The sequence below is a fragment of the Haliotis rufescens genome, unplaced genomic scaffold (genome assembly GCF_023055435.1).
Source record: "Haliotis rufescens isolate VD_foot unplaced genomic scaffold, xgHalRufe1.0.p SCAF_3, whole genome shotgun sequence".
NCBI lineage: Eukaryota > Metazoa > Mollusca > Gastropoda > Lepetellida > Haliotidae > Haliotis > Haliotis rufescens.
Window position 1 is genome coordinate 26,299,064 of NW_025964001.1, and position 22,245 is coordinate 26,321,308.

Here is a 22,245-nt window from a genome sequence, read left to right on the forward strand (position 1 = left end):
TCGTGTATACAGTCACTCATTTGCACTTTGCCATTATGTTGACAAGATCTCTAATACCTCTCAACGCCATAATCTGCCATTCTTTACTCTAATATGTCTTCCAACCCAATTAATTAGGATATCGATAATTACGCGGCAAATGTGTTCAATCCACACGGAATCCCTGCATCCGACGTCTGACTGAGGCTTACCATAATTCAATAAAGGGCATCGGCGCCTGGGTTAGCCCGGGGGTCAAGAGAGGGGGGATAAGAAGATCTGAGACTGATTGCGAGATAGGGACAGTGACTAGCGGTCATCCTTAGGTCTTATTGGGTAACACAGACTGACCCTGGGGCAGCGGCTAAGACGGGATGACATTGCACTGGGCATTGGATTCCTCGTTTACAGTCTCGTGTTCTCACGTTCCCGTCATGATGGCCGCCGTCTGATGGATGTACCTGGCTGCAAATATCTATAGATGTTACCTGTCTCACGGAACCGATCAGGAATTATCACTGTCTGTTTTCAATTTGCGCGTAAAACCGATTTGGAAAAAAACCCGAATGAGTCGTGAAACCCCATTTGTCATCTATCATTAATATATGCCACTGCTGTACGCATATTCATACTAATCTCGTTGTAACGTTAAAAGTAAGAAACGATATTCATAAAAACGTACTCGAATCACTGATGGGATGAAGATCAATCATTTACTGTTGTGTCGGCATTATTGTTATTTTTGTGCCAGATGTCTGCGTCTATTCACGGTGGTGTTTATGTGGTCAGCGTTACTTGCAGCAGAATCAATTGTTCAAGACAGGATGGTGTGGGCAAGTGTTGTATTATGGGTATAATGTATCAATTCACCGTATTGAATGTGTCTGTTAGAAAGAGATAACGCTAGACACCCCCGACGCGGTAACAGAAGTAGTCTGCGTCAGATTGAGCTGGTCTGCCGACGAAAGGAAGAAAACCTGATTCTGTCTCCGGTTTATTGTAATACAATGTAATTAATGTCTTATATCATCTTCAAGAACCAAATATCAAGATAGGGTGGGGGGATGGTCTAAATGCACAGTTGTGATTATGACAAAAAGTAGCTCGGATTTTTATATTTCACCATTGTTTGTCTTATTTTATTAAACCAAGGACCGATCGCGATAAGACCAACAACCAGGGTCCGTCTGCACAAAGCGATCTTAGCGCTACGTCTATCATAACCCTAACATTGACTGACATTTAGTCCCCAAAATATATATGCAAAATATATATATCCTTCTACAAAGGAACACTCAAGTATAAAGCAACCAAGTGGGATGATTATGTATAAAGGGATGGGTAAAGGCTGCTGGAGCGGAGAAAGGGATGGGCCAAGGCTTGTGGAGCTGAGAAAGGGATGGTAAAGGCTACTGGAGCTGAGAAAGGGATGAGTAAAGGCTTGTTGAGCTGAGAAAGGGATGGGTAAAGGCTGTTGGAACGAGAAAAAGATGGCTCAAGGCTTGTGGAGCAGAGAAAAGGATGGTAAAGGCTTGTAGAGCTGATAAAGGGATGAGTAAAGGCTTGTGGAGTGGAGAAAAGGATGGTAAAGGCTGCTGGAGCTGAAAAAGGGATGGGCCAAGGCTTGTGGAGCGGAGAAAAGGATGGGTAAAGGCTTGTGGAGCTGAGAAAGGGATTGGTAAAGGCTGCTGGAACGAGAAAGGGATGGGTAAAAGCTGCGGGAGCTGAGAAAGGGATGGGTAAATGCTGCAGGAGCTGAGAAAGGGATGGGTAAATGCTGCTTGAGCTGAGAAAGGGATAGGTAAAGGCTTGTGGAGCGGATAAAAGGATGGTAAAGGCTGCTGGAGCTGAGAAAGGGATGGTAAATGCTGATGGAGCTGAGAAAGGGATGGGTAAATGCTGCTGGACTTTAGAAAGGGATGGGTAAATGCTGCTTGAGCTGAGAAAGGGATAGGTAAAGGCTTGTGGAGCGGAGAAAAGGATGGTAAAGGCTGCTGGAGCTGAGAAAGGGATGGGTAAATGCTGCTGGACTTTAGAAAGGGATGGGTAAATGCTGCTTGAGCTGAGAAAGGGATAGGTAAAGGCTTGTGGAGCGGAGAAAAGGATGGTAAAGGCTGCTGGAGCTGAGAAAGGGATAGGGAAACGCTTGTGGAGCCGAAAAAGTGATGAGAAAGAAACACGCCTAACTTAACACAAACTATTGTCCACAGGTGACTACAGAGTAAATTATGTCTTATACAATAATGCAAATATAAAATTAAGCCATTAGTATAAACGACAAATCTTTTTAAAGGCAGACTGCCAGTCAAAAGTTTTATTGTATATTCTGCAAAAAATGAATCGCATCATTGTCATTCACTCAGGTTCCATATGGTACACATGGATCAGTAGATTTTCAAGATGAAGGTCATCTGTTCTCAATATATTGTATGGCCACCATTAGAGTCAAAATATGACTGGCATCGCCGTCCCATGGAAGCAGTCAGATCCCGAATTGTGGCTTGGGGAATGTTCACCCACTCTACCTGCAGTGCTTGTGCCAACTGTCGGAGGCTCTGTGATTGTGGCTGACGTGTTCGCAGTCGTTGATCCAGTGCATCCCATAAATGTTCGATTGGGTTTAAAACCGAAGACTTGGAGGGCCATGGTCGGACCTGGATGCTGTGATTCCTGGGAAAAGGCTGTTGTCAGTCTCGCCGTGTGAAGTCGGGCGTTGTCTGGTTGGAAAATGACGTTCGCTTTTTTTCATAATGGGAAGGACGTGTGGCAGAAGAATCTCATCCGTGTAACGTTATGTCGTTAAATTCCTCAGAACTTGCACCAAGTTTCACTGTTCCACTAGTGTAGTAGATGGCTGTCCACATCATCAAACTACCGTCGCCAAATCTGTCCACTTCCTGTATGCTGCTTCGTTCTATAACGTTTTCCGCGACGCTTGTAAACACGACGTTTGGCATCCGAACGGCGAAGCATAACACGTGACTTGCCACTAATCCAAACTTGTCTCCGTCGCAGAGGCCTTACTCAGTGGCCTTGACACCTTTAACGTCGGAGCTGACGATGCAGGTCCGTCAAAATGACACCTCGAACTGGTCGTCCGATAGCGCACACAATTTCAGCGCGTAAACGGCTCATCGCTGTCTGGGCTGATATCCAATGCAATACTGGTATTGTCGTATTGTAGAGGTGGCGTGGTGGTTCTTCCACGTCAGCAGCGTGCAGTATGAATCTGTCCTGTGCTCTAACAGTGATACGTGGTCGACCGGTTCTGGGAAGGTCACGTGTTGACCCGTGTGTCAAAAAGAATGCTCCACAGTTTTGTGATGGTGCTTTGGAAAACCTGGCTACAGAGATGATTCTCCTGTTTGAAGTCGGATAGATGGATAGATACTCTTTATTTCCTTCAATTGAATGAAGATTACAATTGCATGTTACATGTTTAACATGAATTGGGGGTGTATTTACACATGTGCATAAACATACAAGTTTTGTAGCAGGTATCGCCATTTTCTTATACAGCGGCTTACATTAATTATTACTTCTGCCCCCACATCTCTTTCTAGTTCCATAATACATTCCATTGCACACCCACCAAGTAAAAACGCAAGAATAACATCATCATCTTCCTCCCAAATCTTAACAAAAACATTTACATCCAGGATATCACATATGGTGTTAAAAAGCACATTTCGGTCATTCATATTGATCGTGCAGGACATAAACACGTGCTTTACAATATCATTGGCTACAGTTTTACAATAGCATTCTCTAGAGACAATTTCAGCTGTTGTTGCGTTGGGCTTCCGTCAGTCGCGGCATGCTTTCGCTGCTCACTTGCTGTGAGATTGGGATGACATGCAAATGTCAACCCAACGTTTTTATTGCCCAACAAGTGATGTTGCACGTGCATGTCATGTTGGTGTGTTTTGGCGCCAAGCTCTCACTTCATTTTTCGATGTTTTCACCTTTTCACCAAATTTCTGCAGTACGTCATTTTTTCCACACATATCAATCCAAATCCAATTCATTTCTGGTATTAATTGTGTGTGGAAGTCGGCAACACTCTTTCAGATGTATACGATTGTACTACTTTTGCTTCTTCTTTTTTTGGCTGAGTCTAGTCTAGTCTAGCTTAATCCAGTCTATACTTATACCAGACTGCACTTATATCCTAGCAGTGTGTATGTCCTTGAACAAGTACATATTGGCAATTGCCTTTCTGCCCATATTGTAGTAATGGGCTGTTCAACACTGACTGCAGTCGTGAGAAGCGCAAAGATCGTGAGAAGAGGGAGGCCGATGTTAAGATTTAGGGTCAAACTGACTCCTTAATACTGAACAAGCCGAATGGCTGTAAACCAATATGTCAGTGAACATGAACGATGGTGCCTCTAATTCTGGATACCAATTTATAAAAGCAGTGGTGTAAATATGAGATTGAAAGGCAATGCAGTGGGGAAAGGGCTATGTGTGAGACACTGCGTGGTTATGTACTATGCGGAACTTATGGTGAACTACAGAAAATATAGCCAAGAGAATAAGTCCCGAGTTTTATGGTGCAAAAGCTGTGCTGCTTAGATAAAATTACTGACAATAACTTAATCGAAACCTGTGCCGGGTGACATATTTAGGTTGATATATTTGGCTTTATCAACGAGGGGATGCAGCGTTATCAAGGCGGTTAGCTTGATGTGTGTGTGTGGGGGGGGGGGGGGGGGGGGGGGGAGGGGGGGATCCGCCAGTGATGCATGTTTAGACATCTACCCCAAAGATTGTTTGTTTGTTTGTTGTTTAGCGCCGCACTCAGCAATATTCCAGCTATATGACCAAAGATGGAAACTGGACTTTCCAGTCAGTTAACTCCCTTGCCTCGGGAAGAGGCTTTTAGTGACTTAAGAGTTTTCTTAACCTTTCAAAATGGCCGTCATTGACAGAAAGGGATATTCCACATGAGGACTTTCAGGGAATACATGGTGGTATTTGAAACATGGATGCTGCTTATCTGGGCAAAATGCCATACTGGACCGTGTTATATCGCACTTAAACATTCTGAATTTGTCCACAGCCATTGACTTGGATTCTAAAATGATCATTTACTCCAGGATGTAATTAAATATCACCCTGTCTGTTAATGTATGGCCCAGGTAATGAATTCACTTTCCAGTGTTGCTAGGATATTCACTTGTATGTGCAGTGTGGTTTTAGCTTTGGACAATCAGAAAATAATCACTATATAGGGCGCAGTGGTGTGTGGCAGTGTGCTGCAAGCAACAATCATTGGATTCTCTGGTCCAGACACGATTATTTATAGTTGAATATTGCTGAGTGCGGCGTTGAACAACAAACAAACAGCAAGCATAAATCCTAAGTTTTGATAATAAGAGTGGTTCCCTTTTGATTTGGGTTGCTCCTAAATTCATACAGGAAAATCACTGAAATATGTTTATTGTTTTCATAAAAGAGTCAAAGAAAATGTTTATAACATGTTGTAAATGTATAAAATGTTTTCTTTGTAAAGATATTAATTTGAGAGGATTAGTCATCAGCGTTAGGGAAATATGAAAGCCTGGTAACAAAATAATTTGTCATTTAAAACTGTTTGTATGATTCCCCTTCTTAAGAAACTAGTGCTATTTACTTCTTTAATATTGTACGGAAGTATACTCTGAAATATGATCAAAATATATTACGTGATCATAATGAGGATGAAATTAGGTTCATATGAATAAAAGAAAAAGATACTGCATCTATATTTGCAGTACTCGCATAATTAGGAGTCAATTATTGCATAAATGAGCATGAAGATTCTTTAGGGCAATGGTAAGAATAAACATGAAATACTATCTCAGTCATATCCAATGTGTTCTGCATGTTAGCAGTCAAATTAGACAATAGCTATGTTCTTTTAAACACTCCCTGAAAAGGTGCTTGTTGTCAAGTCACATGACACATCACATGATCTGTACGTTTCCCTCCAAAGTCAATGAGTTATATCATGGTTCTATAATTAGCACATGATTTACCTTAGACAAGGTGGAAAGTCCCTCTAGGAGTAACTCTCAGACTTTCACTTTGCTCTTAGCTGAAAGTTAATCCCTGAGTTATTATAACTACTCTCCTCAGTGTAACTCTAAGCTAAGACTTTCCTCACAGCGAGTTCAGAGTATTCTTATGAAAAAGCCAAAATTTATTCCAAAACTTATAGCACAGTTTACGTAATTATATTTTCTAGTTTATTCCATATTTTATGTAAATTTATTCTGTATTGTATTTAATGGATTGTGTTTTAAAACATGTTTGTGAGTTTAGATCTGTGAGTATATGTGTGTGAGTGCACGTGTGTTAATGTATGCGAGCTCACGTACCACGGGACCAAAAGTCTCGTTTTACAACACTGAAACAAACGCAAATACGGTAGGATAAACATGCAATGACCGGATTTGCGTATGTTTCCCGATATGAACAAACTTTGGACGTATATTTCATAATAATCTACATATAAAACATATGATCATTGTGGTATACACAAGCACCATTGTTATTAATGTTATAATGCTATGACCGGATATGTAGAGATTTCCAAGGATGAATTTATACCGCCGTAATCGCTTAATCATAGAGTACTTCCAATGCATTTCTATAAATTGTAATAAGTGCTGAGATATACAAGGGTTTGCATTATGGACATTTCCTGAAACGGGTAATTTTGTAAATTTGTAAGTTTTCAATTAGTGATTATGAATCACTCCGGATGCCAAGGGTGTGTATTTGAATAGGTGTTTTTTTATATAATTATACTCATACTAACGGTATTAAAAGAAGATGATTATGTGTTTCAAACATTTGAAATATTGAGTTCAGGTTGCTTTATTTTCAAATATGCTGATACCTTTGCCATCAAGAGTTATATGACCTTATTAACCTTATGACGCTATGGGTCTGGCTGAGCTGACACGTTCGCGTTTAATAGGCTATGGTGTATGTGGTGTTGTGAACTATGCCATCAGCGTAATTCGTTTATTTTATTTTGTCCATAACCTAACATAAAGTAGTCATTTGTTGTAAATTCAAAATGAAATCGGCTATTTACTCAAGACGTCACAAAGAGAAGATAACTCGTATAGATTGTGTAGCTGGTGTTTGATTTATGAAGCATGACCTATGTCAGTATTTGTAAGGAGACATATGATTATTTGATGTACCCGCTTGGATTGTATGAAAAACATGAAATTGTCCCCGAAAATTCTTCAGACTGTTGAAATATATTACTTTTGCCTATCACAAAAATTACATTGTTGCACAGTGTATCAGGTTTACCAGGCGAAAGCTATCATGTGAAATCAGAATAACGAAGCAGATCGTAGTCAGTCTATAGATTGAACCAATCCATGATATTTCAAGAAAGGAAATTTAACTCTATTTCTAAATAAAATTGTAATATACGTGAATAACCTCAATATAAACTCTCCCAACTGCTCAGTAACATTAATGAAATGGTGTTCATATTTAAGTAAGTGTATATGCTCTAAATGTGTCTGACATGGATACATATATAGAAGAAACAAATGTATTACGGTCGGGGTTCAATTGTATCCCATCAGCAAGAGTGAATCAGGTCCTAACACATCTGTTTAGTCATGTATTAGGCGTTATACATTTAGTTTGTCGAAGCGCATAGCTAAAAGTGTATCATGATGAGGCAGCATTTATTCGTATAAATTTGTTAAGCACAAAACAAACGAAAGTAGCCCGGACATTTCCTCGAATCCATGGGCGGCCTTGTAGCTTCAATATCTCAGTTAGTTATATCACTGAACAAGGATATGGACAGACAGAGGCTGTATCGAACACACACTGCGCCGAATACAGCTGGTGACTTTCTAATCTCTGTTGGAATAATGCAGTTGTTAGGCCTATTAACCAGTGAGTATGGTTTTACGCCGCTTTTAGCAATATTGCAACAATATCAGAGCAGTGTACACGTCGGGACTAATGCCGGTTTTACAATGCTAACCTCCTGAGATACCACGCCGACAACAACTACCATCTTTTAACGTGTTTTGGTGTGACGCGGGCCAAGGACTGAGCCACCGACTTTAAAATATTCTGCTCTCAAGGACAACGCTCTTTCCACTAGACCACGGTTGTGGTCCTTCATTGTTAAAAGTGTTCTACACCAATATCAGATATGATGTAATGGTTTATTATTATGACACTAGTCCTAGTTTTAGTCTTTGCTTTCCTCGTTCTAAATGGAAATAATGTTCCCTGTATCAATACTCTGTTCTAGCGTTGTACGTGTACACACATAAACATAATCTATCAGTTGAACATAATACCATCAGATTCAAATTAACTGTATAATTATTCCTATCACATTTAAATCTAGTATATTCTATTCTATATAAACTACAATGCATTTTCCCTGCTATCAGCTGTAATACTGAATCGTCCTGAAGAGCCGTGTCCATAAGATATAACCACATTTATACACTGTATATATACATACACATACATATATATATATGTGCGTGTACGTGTGCGTGTGCGTGTGCATGCGCGTGCGTGCATGTGTGTGTGTGTGGATTTATATATTTATATTTAAGTTCAAAAAGGAGCAGAGACTATGTATGTTTTAACTAAACACGTTATGTCATATATAACACATGTCAGGATCTTAACATCCCCAAATCTCAACATGTTTTGGACGTCAATAAGCCTATAAAAAAATCTGTAATCTAGATAATGGTGTCAATCCTCATTTACCCCGCCCCTTTCGAGCGTCAATACGAAGCACGTACGTTTACAGCAGATCTATACTGTTGTGAAGTTCGTTGTATCAAACACATGCAGAGTCTTGGAGAAACATGTGAAGGCATCAAACCGCGTTTAAATTATCGGACAAGGATGAAAAGAACTGTTTACAGCTTAGTTATCAACTAGACGTCTTCTAGGAAGTGCCCACTATAAACATAAAGACAGGGATAAGATTACTTTGAGGTGAAATGGGGCTTAACGTCGCGTCAAAGATTATTGCACTTACATGTATATAGAGAAATGCATGCACTAGTCCTGACTATTGCCGATGTTATAGTGCTAGCCTACTGAGATACCATGCCGCATTTTAACATAAATCCCCAACTCAGACACAGTATACTGATTCCTTGTTTTAGCCCCTTAATGCCGACCGCCAGACAGGGAAACAACAAGTACGATCTGTTAACGTCTTTTGGTATGACGCGGCCGAGGTTCGAACCCCGGACCTTCCCCTAGACCACGGAGACGGTCTTATTAGATTACTAATTATTAGTTGGGATAATGATAAGACTCAAGTCATGAACTAATTTGAACTCACTGTCTTTAAATTACTGAACGATAAACTGCCTGGGACGCTAGCTTCAAAGGATGCAGTATATGCAAATATTCATTTTTGGCGAATGAGATAAGTATAACTGTTTGAATTAGACCTTTAGTTTCTGAACATTAGTTTTTGAAATGCATGACGTAATAGTCTCTTTGGGTACTCATTATATGCTATTTCAGTATCCCAGTATCTTCAGTGGACATTTCACAGACATTGAAAAATAATCATCTTTATTCCAACACAAGTATAAAGGATAAGAGAAACACGTTTGCAATGAGTGCAGCAAGAATTAACAATTTACGGCGACTTTCGCAATTCCAGCAGATTGTGTAGGACTATGAATTTCCTATGTTAACACAAACTAAGACTAAAGCAAAATATTTGTCCTCCTAAAAATAAAACTGATAACCCTGAATTAACTTAGGGAAAGGACTATTTAATATTCTGGAATGGCGGATGTCGGGGCTAGCATTATTTGTATGTTTATGGAAACAATGAATTACTTCCTTAAAACAAAGTTTACATACTTTCCTATTGCAACCATATAGTCATTAGACTATATAAAAAGGTTCAAAACATAACCCCTATGTATATACACGTGTGTGTGGTGTGGTGGTGGTGGTGGTGGTGAGGGGGGGGGGGGTGCTTACACGTCCAGCGTATTTAAAGTTCACCTCATATTAACAAACTTTACATTATAAGCCCTATAAGCCATTGTTGGATGAAGTCTGGGTTGGCAAATACACAGCTACACAGGTCACGTCAATGGTCTGTGGTGAAGTGGTCTTCTCGCTCTGTGTTACTAATTACCTCCTTACGCCACTGATGTGGTTGCTGCACACTAACGAGCCAATGTTGGCAACACAATGCTGTTATATTACCGAACCATTGAACTATCCCACACACATCTATCTCGTTAAAATGTGAAAATAATAGACAGCTTACCGATGAATAACTAACTATATTTACCCACAGACATAAACAGAACTGAATTTATATGTGAGAGGTGGGGAGCTACGAATTAAATATACTGATTTAGGTTTTAAATAGAAGTACGCAAGAGGAAGTAGTGAAAGTCTCTGGAAGTAGTGTCAGTCGAGCGTTTGTTTGTGTGTCACAGGATGATTCTCACCCAACATTACTACGACCCCACCCCACACCACCCCACCCTCCACCTCCCTAATTGTTGTATGCCTTACACCCTCTCTGCACCATCACCCCCTCTCCCCCACCCGCACACACAAATGCAACCACCCTCATCCATGTCTTATCTCGAGGGTGGTGGAGTGTTCGAGGGTTAAAGCGTTTGCTCGTCACACCGAAGGCCCGGGTTCGATTCCCCACATGGGTACAAAGAGTGAAGCCCATCTCGGGTGTCCCTCGCCGTAATAGCAGCCTCACTCCTCACTCGCTCTTATCTAGACCACGCGATCAGGGAAGCTCGAGCATTGGCATAGTCCACGATACGTTACCTCCACGCAACCCACCCTGTGTCATCACAGGCATCACAACGGTGTTTTCACACTCAACAAGGCTAATTGAATAGATGAGGTGATAAGACCTTGAAGTATTAAGCCACTTGCAAAATGAATAAATATACTGATCTTAAACATAAATAGCCGCAAACAATTAGAAAATATCCCAACAGATGTTTTGACGTTGCCAAAACTAATTACCTTTATAATGACCGAAATATGATTCATTATTTCCTCGAACGATTTACCTTGATCATTTTGATAGATATGACTTAACAAAACATATTAAACTATAAATTCCGCCGTATATGTTATGCTTCGGAAGACTATGGCATGGCACAAAGGAGAATTCTCTACAGCGTTGGCGGCTTTAGTCTTTGTCTTTGTTTAATGTCATGTTGCTGTTGCCATGATTTCGTTCTACTCGTTGAACTGATATTTGATATGAAAAAGTAATGTACACTACAAATTAGTTCGTGAACTATCAGTCTCGCAGACAGACCCTGAAAATAACATATCAGATATCGCCCAAGCAAGTCTGGAGATTTTGTCAGCGTCTAAATTGAAGATATTCCCTGGGCTCTTTTCTATTACCTATTCATTGACCATGTAAACAAACAAAGAGCTTCATTTCAGAGACTTAATGTTCATCTAATGAGACAAACTTGGGTAGCACTGCACACTTAACATCTGGTAACTGTTAACAGTAAGGATTGCTTCAACAACTCCTTTCCGTAACAGGCAGGAAGATTCGTCCCTTGGCGAAACCAGCAATTGGACTGTTAGGACCTCGGTGAAAGATTCACAAACACAGAATAACGATATACACTGTGATATAAATGTTTATATACTCAAACGGCGTTAAATCCAATTCACTCACTATGTAACTCCCCTAAGTAATTTGATTCATTCCACTATCACATGCCCCTTAACACTGCATCCGGAAGGCAGCACCATCATGAATCAATAAATTGAAAGGTTAAAGTTAAAGTCTTCAATCCGCGTTTAAGGTGATATAAATCAAGAATATGTTTGAGCTGTCGCAATAGCAAAACGCCAGTCTTTGTTCGCGTCTCTCTAGATCTGTTCGCGGCTCTCTCTCTAGATATTTTCGCCAGTCTGACATGACTCCTTTCGATCAATAGCTAAGCTGATTGAAAATGTCAATAATGTTACAAAATGCCATCACAGTAATATTAACGTTAATCTACCCTTGTAATACTAATATATTTGTATGTACGGAGTACTTCGGTGTCATTAGTTGAAACCTATTACTGGTTTCTCGAAATATATTTCACAATCAGCCCAACTATTTTGAAATCAGTGCTTGAAACTATTACTACCGATTGCCCACACCAAGTTAAGTTGCCTAGGGCCTTCTGGCATTGATTATTCATCTGAGACAGGAGAGACCTCGGGGAGGCCTTCTTTAAATATGAAGCTTGCATGTTGCTGTTTGATTGACTTAACGCTCGAACAGATATCTGTGACCTCCAGTGGGGTCATCTACGTATACGGATGCGAGGATACAGTTTTTTTGCAAAGAAGGTTGCACAGTTATTTGGAAAAAGTGGCGTGTACTTAAAATATGTAAATGCTGACACATAATTAGGGAAACAATTTGCTAAAAAATAGTCAATTAATTGTCATTTTTTGTTGACATACTCTCTCTCAGAAAATCCGTTACAAACAATAAGGTCATACGGCACGGTGGAATCCATATTGGAACTATTTTCGTGCAGGTGACTATCACATCACTCCTCACAAACTGGTAGCATTCGTGAAACTGATGTACTGGTAACCCGTTGGTTTTTGTCTTGAAATCAAAGTGTATACTTAATTTATGTTGTGCACAGAAATAAACGTCTTAAAAACGGCCATCATGGTATGAGAACTAGAGGCGGCGGGATCTGGCGTTACAGTGACTTTATGCAATATTACTACTCTATTGCTGCCCACGGTATGACGCAGGCACTGGTATAACCCGAGTACACCCGAGTGAGATTAGGCAAGGAAAGATAACTCTTCCCTAAAAATCCGAGTATTCTTGCCATTCCTATTATATATAGTTTAATAAATTCCGTTTACACACGAAAAAATCAAAAATGTTTGATCGCCTTCTTTAAAATGGCCAATATGTGCCTTGGCCTAGTGCTAGTACTCTATCAACATAACCAATAGGATACATTCCCGAAAACCCTGTCATCAGTTTCTTTTGTCATACGTCGTGATTTCGGATCGGACAGATCCGGAAAATACCAACAACTTAGAGCAATCTCATTAAAATCAGATCTTAGTTCTCGCTACCGCTATACAAAGATCTGAGGACATACAATTACGGGTCACGTCAGACCGACCTTGCGCGAACTTTGACCGACCAATAGAATGACCAATCAGAAGGCAGCTTTCTCGTGCTTTACGGCACTAATTTCAAATTGGCGACTACTCTTCGAAACATATTTTGACAATTTCTCGATTACAAATTTGAAACCTGAACAAAAGAACATTCTGGAATGGCTAAAAGATGGTCTAGATTGTATGAATTCAGTCGTTGAACCCGTAACTATCGTTCGGAGTTAAAGTTTTCGAGGCTGCATGATTAGAAATCACATTCCGACTGTCACTTTCATAATCTGGTAAGCGATGCTCTGGTTGGTCGGATGAAAGGTCGCTCTGACGTGACCCCTAATGGGATGTCCTAAGATCTTTGTTTTGCGGTAGCGAGAACTGAGGTCTGATTTTAATGAGATTGCAACTGAGAGCTGACGACACGGGATTGCCGTCTGGGATGACCGACCAGCAAACATGACGTGGTTGTTCTTGTGTGACTTCGAACCCATGCGGCGAGATTCGCCTGGTTGAGATTCACGTTCTTAAAGCCGACGATTATGTTCACGTAGCCTCACTCTCCGATTTATTTTTGTGAGCACACTGGGCGCTCAATGAAAAGCAACCAACGTGCTTTACGAGACTTACGCCTAATCTACGTGATTTAACACGATGTGGTCAGTCCACGCACCGCGTCACCTTTCCCCAGTGTCCACTCGTGTGTCCAGTACACCTTCCGCTGGTCATATCGGCTAAAACCTCTGTACTTCCTTCACAAAACCTTTCCTTGTTACTTTACGTGCATCGGCCATGGTTACTGACCAACAAGTGACCAGAGGCAGTGGTGACGTCACAAGCGCGTGTCTCGCGGTCAGTTTGTTTACTTCGTGCGTGTTGCGACAGATTGAGCTGCGATAACACATGACATGGTGACTTCACTAATCGCACGAAGTTAACTGGTAAACACACGGCTGTTAGATGGACGTTGTTTATCTGTCTCAGTTAGTTCAAAGATCAAACCGAAGAACAACGCACAGTTGTCATGACAACGAGACTCAGTGATATTGAGTCGTTTTTGTTTTTTTGTGAAAACGTAAATTCCGAAATATCACCGGAGGCAATACCAAAAATCCTTATAATTAAAAATAATAGATTCGGCAAACAATTTAGGTCCAATGAAAATGTAAAGTATATATTGTTATTAATTGATGTAATTATTCTAACTATTCCGCTCTGATTTGTTTGTTAATTCAAAAAGCACGCTTTATACGATACGCAGATATGTAAAAAGTGACAGAATTTATCAAGACTTTATCTCGTGTATATAACTATAATATACAAGTAGCAGTGAAATAGTAGATACAATAGAAATACTAGACAGTTGTTTGACGTCACAACATCTCGCGAATACTACATAGTCCCAACAAACTAATAAACATATTGTATCTGTCTGAATTCACCAAACCCGTAGTTGAGATGTTTACGTGAGCGAAACATTAGTAGAAATCAATGAGTTATTTTTAGCCGTCTCAGGACTCGCGACACTGTCCACTTCTATCGACTTTCAAAGCGATTTACGATGTCCATTGCACATGCGCATTAGTAACGCTCATGTTACGAGTTTCCTCGTAAGATGAACTGAGTAACAAGGTGAGAAGTATCGAGATGAGAAGGACAGAGTATCAAGATGAGAAGTACTGAGTATTGGGATGAGAAGGACAGAGTATCAAGATGAGAAGTACTGAGTATCGGGATGAGAAGGACAGAGTATCGGGATGAGAAGTACTGAGTATCGGTATGAGAAGTAAGGAGTATCAAGATGAGAAAGACCAAGTATCGGGATGAGAAGGAAAGAGTATCAAGATGAGAAGTACTAAGTATCGGGATGAGAAGGACCGAGTATCGAGAGAAGAAGTAAAGAGTATTAAAATGAGAAAGACCAAGTATCGGGATGAGAAGTACAGAGTATCAAGATGAGAAGTAAAGAGTATCAAGATGTGAAAGACCAGGTATCGGGATGAGAAGGACCGAGTATCAAGATGAGAAGTAAAGAGTATCAAGATGAGAAGTAAAGAGTAACACGATGAAAAAGACCAAATATCGGGACGAGAAGGACCGAGTATCGAGATGAGAAGTATTGAGTATCGGGATGAGAAGGACCGAGTATCGAGATGAGAAGTATTGAATATCGGGTTGAGAAGGACCGAGTATCGAGATGAGAAGGACCGAGTATCGAGAGGAGAAGTAAGGAGTATCAAGATGAGAAAGACCAAATATCGGGATGAGAAGGACCGAGTATCAAATTAGAAGGACCCAGTATCAAGATTAGAAGTATTGAGTATCGGGATGAGAAGGACAGAGTATCTAGATGAGAAAGACCAAGTATCGGGATGAGAAGGACAAAGTATCTAGAGGAGAAGTACTAAGTATAAAGATGAGAAGGGCACAGTGTCAAGATGAGAAGGACCGAGTATCGAGATGAGAAGTACTGAGTAACTAGATGAGAAGGGCACAGTGTCAAGATGAGAAGGACCGAGTATCGAGATGAGAAGTACTGAGTATTGAGAGGAGAAGTATCGAGATGAGAATGACCGAGAATCAAGATGAGAATTCAGACAGACAGACAGACACTCACTTTATTCAGCTTCAGGTCATATGGCCCATAGTGCAGTTTTAACAAATATATACATTAAAATCAACGTGACCTTGAACATAGCATAATATACATTCACCTAAGTCTAAAAACATGTTTCAAATACATTGCTAAAGATTTGATAACGTCTTCATTGTTGGAATTTAACAAATTGATCATTAATTGATTGTATTTGTGTGTTATATCTGTATTAGACAGAAAACTTGATCTCAAAGTTTTATATTTTTCACATATGAAAAGAACATGGAACTCGTCTTCAATCTCCTTGTTGGTACAGTTAGTACATACACAATTTACAAAATCCATATCCTTGGTTCTACGACATTTATTGACACTGAAGTTATGGAGAGATATTCTAAATTTACAAAGAGCCCTCGATACAGTAATACAGTTAAATATTGTTCTGGTTGTAACAACGATTTGATACTCGAATATGCTCGAGAAAGTGTGAAGAGGAAACTTGTTGGTGCCAGTTTTGCTGACATATAATGCTCTTTGTTCAAATGTATTTCAAAATAGTTTTTCATTACCGGTGTCTTGTGAGATCCATACAAAGGAAAATCCAGTATTAAATAATATGCTTCTTACAGCAGACACCCAAGTCGTTTTCCCTTCATCATCTTAGTACTTCAGCATTGAAATGGGTACGCATGAGCTTTCATTTTTAACAATTTTATCTAATATTTAGCAGCTGGCTATGAACATATAAACTACAGCTACCTGTTTAACCAGGTACTGCCTTATTTGAAGCACATTTACCAATGCCTAACAATCGCCTAGAATACAAAGTATGAACATTTGCAAATGATTCAAAATATTTAATGCCCCATATTTCCTAGCCTTATAACACAATGGGTTTTAATTTACCATCAAATATAGAATTTGCTGTGGAAAATGATAATACATTTGTTTTCTTTAAATAATTTATAAACAGGAAACATTGCCTAGATGCCTGAAGCGCTATGGTCTTTCAAGCCAAAGTAGAGACAATTTATGGATAACAAGTTCTTTATGAAAAAGTTGTTATCCATAAATTGTCTCTACTCTTGTCATCCGTCAACTTCTAAGTAATGCCTGTCAAAATAATTCGTCTTACAAGCCTTGGACCAATTTAGTCTCGATGGCATTATTTAGTCCTAAATACTTCATATAATAACTAGCAATTTTGAAGTGTTTCATCATACACCCAATTTTCATGCTTCGATACAATAACACTATTTCTTAAAATAATAACATTTTAGAAATGAGATGAGAGGTGATGAAAGGTATTGAGTATCGAGAGAAATAGCGAGTTTCGAGATGAGAAATACCGAGTAACAAGATGAAGAAATAATAATGCGAGTTAGTTAGTTTTTGTATCATTACAGTGTTAATTATCTGTAATCACTACAATCTCTTGAAATGGTATAGATAAGGTTTGGAGCACGTTGTTTCATTCTCTCATTTTTGTCATTAATCCAATACTCATGGCTTCGGCATTGAAGTCGTGCTTTGTACGAACACCACAAAGAATGTTTTCAAAGCTCACTCGTGTGGCAATGCCGTGCCGGAAGTCACACAAGACTGCGCATGTCATGTGTAAAAATAAAAACCGGAAGAGGTATTAAGACTGATCAAAGGTATTAATTGGTGATATGCCGGAAAATATGATGTATTTACATCAGTGCTGTAATGGACTGGGAAACTGCCTTTAGTCCTCGTGCGTAACAGGGGAAACTAATCACCGTCAAATTTCCTGTTCTCGTCTGACGGACGAGACTTCAAATGGGATCACACAAACTGTGGAATTCAGTATAGGAAAATACAAAGAGTACATGAAGGAGATGTAAGTATTATGTCTAAACACGGACCATCTGGCGTCTGATCTAACATATATGTGTGTGTCCAGGTTTCACTGTATAACATTTTCACTGATGGCGTTTGGAGGAATCATTGGAAAGGTACTCTAGAAGAAATATTTTGGGACGAATCGAATTCTTTTCAGCTATCTAATTTAGACACTAAATCCGATTATGGTAGTATGCCCATGACAGTCAGCTGTAACTGTGCATAATGCACTGTATCATCAGTGGAACAAAATAGACGCAGAGAATGTTTGTTTGTTTGTTTGTTGTTCAACGCCGCACTCAGCAATATTCCAACTATATGACGGCAGTCTGTAAATAATCGAAATAATCGAGTCTGGTCCAGACAATCCAGTGATTGACATCATGAGCATCGATTCACGCAAGTGGGATCGATGACATGCATCAACCAAATCAGCGAGCCTGACCAGTCGATCCCGTAAGTCGCCTCTTACGACAATCATCATCGCCTTTTATGGCAAGTATGAAGACCTATTCCAACCCGGATCTTCACGGGTCGGACGGAAAGAATGGACTCGTGTGTCACATATATACTAGTAGTTGGCCATATGGAAGATGTCACACAGAGTGTTGTCAGTCCTGCGACTGAATAAGGGCGGAGCTCAATGACACACCACGCCAATTAGCCTCAGCTGAGATGATGGGTTGTACAGGCTGGATAGTGGTAGCCAAGTTGTTAACGCGTTCGCTGAAGATTCCTCCGGGTTCGATTTATGTGTAGTCCATCCTAGACTTGGACCGTATTGATATTTTTTTAATATTGCGAAAAGTATAGAAACCTCGTTCCTCGAGCGAGCACAGAAATTTATGGTGAGCGGTCTTGATGGTGGTGGTGGTGGTGGCGTGTGCGTGCGTGCGTGCGTGTGTGCGTGCGTGCGTGCGTGCGTGCGTGCGTGCGTGCGTGTGATCCTTAACGCTGCACATAGCAATATTCCAGCAAAATATAGCGGCTTCCTGTAAATAATCTTGTCCAGACAATCCAGTGATTGATAGTGAAAGCGACGGTCCTCGCCGTCGGGGTACGTTGACCAGCCTGCAACCAAGTCACCGAGCCCGACCACCCGATTCATTAAGTTGCCCCTTACACCTTGCTGGAGACCAATTCTACGTACCCGGGTTTCCAGGGGTCCTTGCCAGTGACAATCCAAGTGCGACGTCGACTCACCAGCCATTGTGGTCAGAAGATCCTCAGTCTGGTTGCGCTTACAACAAGCAAGCAAGGTATATGATCAGCTGAAATCTCCGGAAGCAAAGTTTTCAGACGGTCAGACGGTTGACATATCGCCCTGGAAATCCAATCTCGGAGTATCAATGTGCAGGGTTAGGGAAACCTTTAACATCTATGACGTCACGAGACGGATCAGGTGTGTCTAGACAGCGATAATCACAGTGTCATTGCATGTTACTCGTGTCTGAAGTAATGAGTATGTATTCTTTTTGCAGCTTATATGTGTAAAACATATCGCTCGTATGCCGCTCTTAAAATACCATGACACTTTATGTTTCGTACTGATATTCATATGATACTAATACTAATCATAATCGACCGCCTCCGTGGCCTAATGGTAGAGCGTCCGCCCGGTGAGCGGAAGGTCCGGGGTTCGATCCCCAGCCGCGTCATACCAAAAGACGTTAAAAGATGGTACTTATTGTTACCCTGTCTGTCGCTCGGCATTAAGGGGCTAAAACAAGGACTGGTCGGCTCGGAGTCAGTATACTGTGTCTGAGTTGGGTATTCATGTTAAACTGCGGCATGGTATCTGAGTGTGCTAGCACTATAAATCGGCATCAGTCCGGGCTAGTACAAGCAGCCACACACACACACACACACACACACACACACATACACGTGCATGCACGTCGCTATATAAGTGCAATAATCTTGGACGCGACGTTAAACCCCATTTCACCTCACCTCACCTCACTAATCATAATCATAATAATTATGATCAGGAAAAACAGGGCGAATATGCGGACCTCGCTTTCGAAATGTCATGCTTGCATCCCAAGTGCCAAGATGTCCGACTCCTCATTGTTCTCGGTGCCTTAGGTTTCGCACCTTCCAAATCTGTTGATTGAGATTGGGAGAGTACCTGGGTTTGCTGCCAGGAATGCAGCCCTTCTGACAATCTGGGTAATGCTAAAGGCTGCAGTGTTGAGGAGTCTTCACATTCTCTTAAACGTTCTGGGTGCGTTTGACGAGGCAACGCTTCCTGGGAGAAGTCCCATTCGCTGTCTGGGCTGCGTGTAGAGGGGGCAAGGGCCCTGAGCTGATGATGTGCCCAACCAGTCTGACTGTGCCAGGATCACCCAAACCCTCTTTGCTGCATTTTTTTTAAATGTTAATCGTACATAATAATCTTAATTATGATGATGATGATGATGATGATGATGATAGTGGTGATTGTGTTGAGAATGATGATGATATCATTGCGTGACATGTCTGTGAATACATTGTACGTTCATTAAACAGTTACGCCTAAGGTATTTTTGTCACAACGGTTTTAAAGGAACCTACATATTATGATATATCTCCATAACATTTCACAACCATGACCTCATACCCTCATTCAGGACATGTTGTCGCTCCCAGCATACTGATATTTTTCAACCCATAATCTCCCCAGTGACGTGTCGCAGGGCTGAAATCCAAGATGGCGTCATACATTGCGTGAAGGAAGCAGTTGCTCCGTCCAGACCCTGGACTGACCAGTCGATCGATGCATAATAGATTGCCGGCGCTGGTCACTGGGGACGAAGCAGCCGAGGTTTTAGCTAATGGCCAGTTTGACCAATGTGCCAAGTGAATGATTGAAAGACGTAAGAGAGATTGATTCCAATGGCCAGCGCGAGTTGCAGCGTTAATCCCCATTGCGTGACCTGGCATTACGTCCAGACTTGGACGACCGTCTCTCGTGGACAACAATAGACTCGAGCTATACCACTGGTGCTTGTCACGCCATGTGAATGTCATGTGCAGGTTACTATGCAATATTGATGATTATATTACCCGAAGAGTGCAAACATTTGTCTAAAGACATGTGAAGGCGGCTGATGAATGGACATTGTAGAATGATAGATTTATGGGTTCTGGGGCCAACACTACTGATTTGTAATAATAAAGTATTTTAGAACGTATGTTTATATTTAATGTGGATCTGTGGGATACATGTCTACTTAGAATATAGGGTGTTATTTATATAGATGTATCTGTGACCTCACGGGTTCAAGGTTCATCTAAAGGTTCGTCTAAGGTTCGCTGCAATTCGCTGTACGGAGTTATGTCCCTTGGGTTTTCAAAACACCTATAATCTTGTGTTCGAATCCCGATTCTACCTGATTATTTGTGCCAGAGCAATATCGTGGATTTCACCAAAGCAGCAAACGTCTAAAAACTCATCACTTCGGCATCACTTCGGGCTTTCCTCCCACACCAATCTGACACGCCGTGATATAATTATACTATATAATAAGAATACTGCTCAAATCGCCGTTAAACCCACCTCACTCACTCACTGACGTCACACATTCGTAGTACTGTTACATAATCATCACATAGCATATCTAGGCCATTTCTCGGTTTGTTAATAAAATATATTTTTCAAATTATAAAATATTTTTCAAATTATATGGGTTCCATAGAATGCCAAATGACATTTGTGGTTGGTGCAAAGTGTGGTAATAAAAACGATAAGTTGTTAACATAGGTTTAAAACTCACAGCTACTGTGATGTTTATGAATACATTTAAACATGTAGAATCACAATTCTCCACAGCAGTGAGACAAGAGACTCTTCACCACAGACGATGTTGTCGACAGCAGCTGTAATATACTGAGAGATAGATAAAGCTGTCTGATGCTTTCTGTACCTGTAAATCATATACACATCCTAGGCTATGGGGATGCTGTGCACTAGGCTACGTGTACATATGTCACACTGCTATCAGCCTTATCCGTAACACAGTGCCGTTATAAACCACTACGTGCAGTACTTCTACTGCAACTTCCTCCACCACTAACTATACTAATTATACCACCACCTCCATTACTGTCACGACTACTTCTCTACCGTTGCTAAACTACTACTACCACCACCACCACTACTACTACTACTACTACTACTACTACTACTACTACTACTACTACTACTACTACTACTACTACTACTACTGCTGCTACTACTACTACTACGATAGTCCTGTACCATGACTGTTGAATCTATATTTTTTAAGTATTTTTTTAAAATAAAAGCCTAGGCAAGTCTAGATCAAACTAACCAAGTCTAGTGTGCTTGATGAAAACAGCAGAAGATGAAAGGTTCTTTCGAAAAAATATTTTTTATTATTTTAAAGACATGTTTTCATTGACTAAGTGTTAGTCTACTGCTACGGCTGCTGCTACTACTACTTCTACTACTACTACTAATACTAATAATAATAATACTAATACTACTACTACTACTACTACCAACGGAACCAACACTACTACTGCTACCTGACTGGTACTTACTACGCTCTCTCATTTTCTCTTTTTATCTCTCTCTCTCTCTCTATCTATCTCTCTCTATCTCGATCTTACGC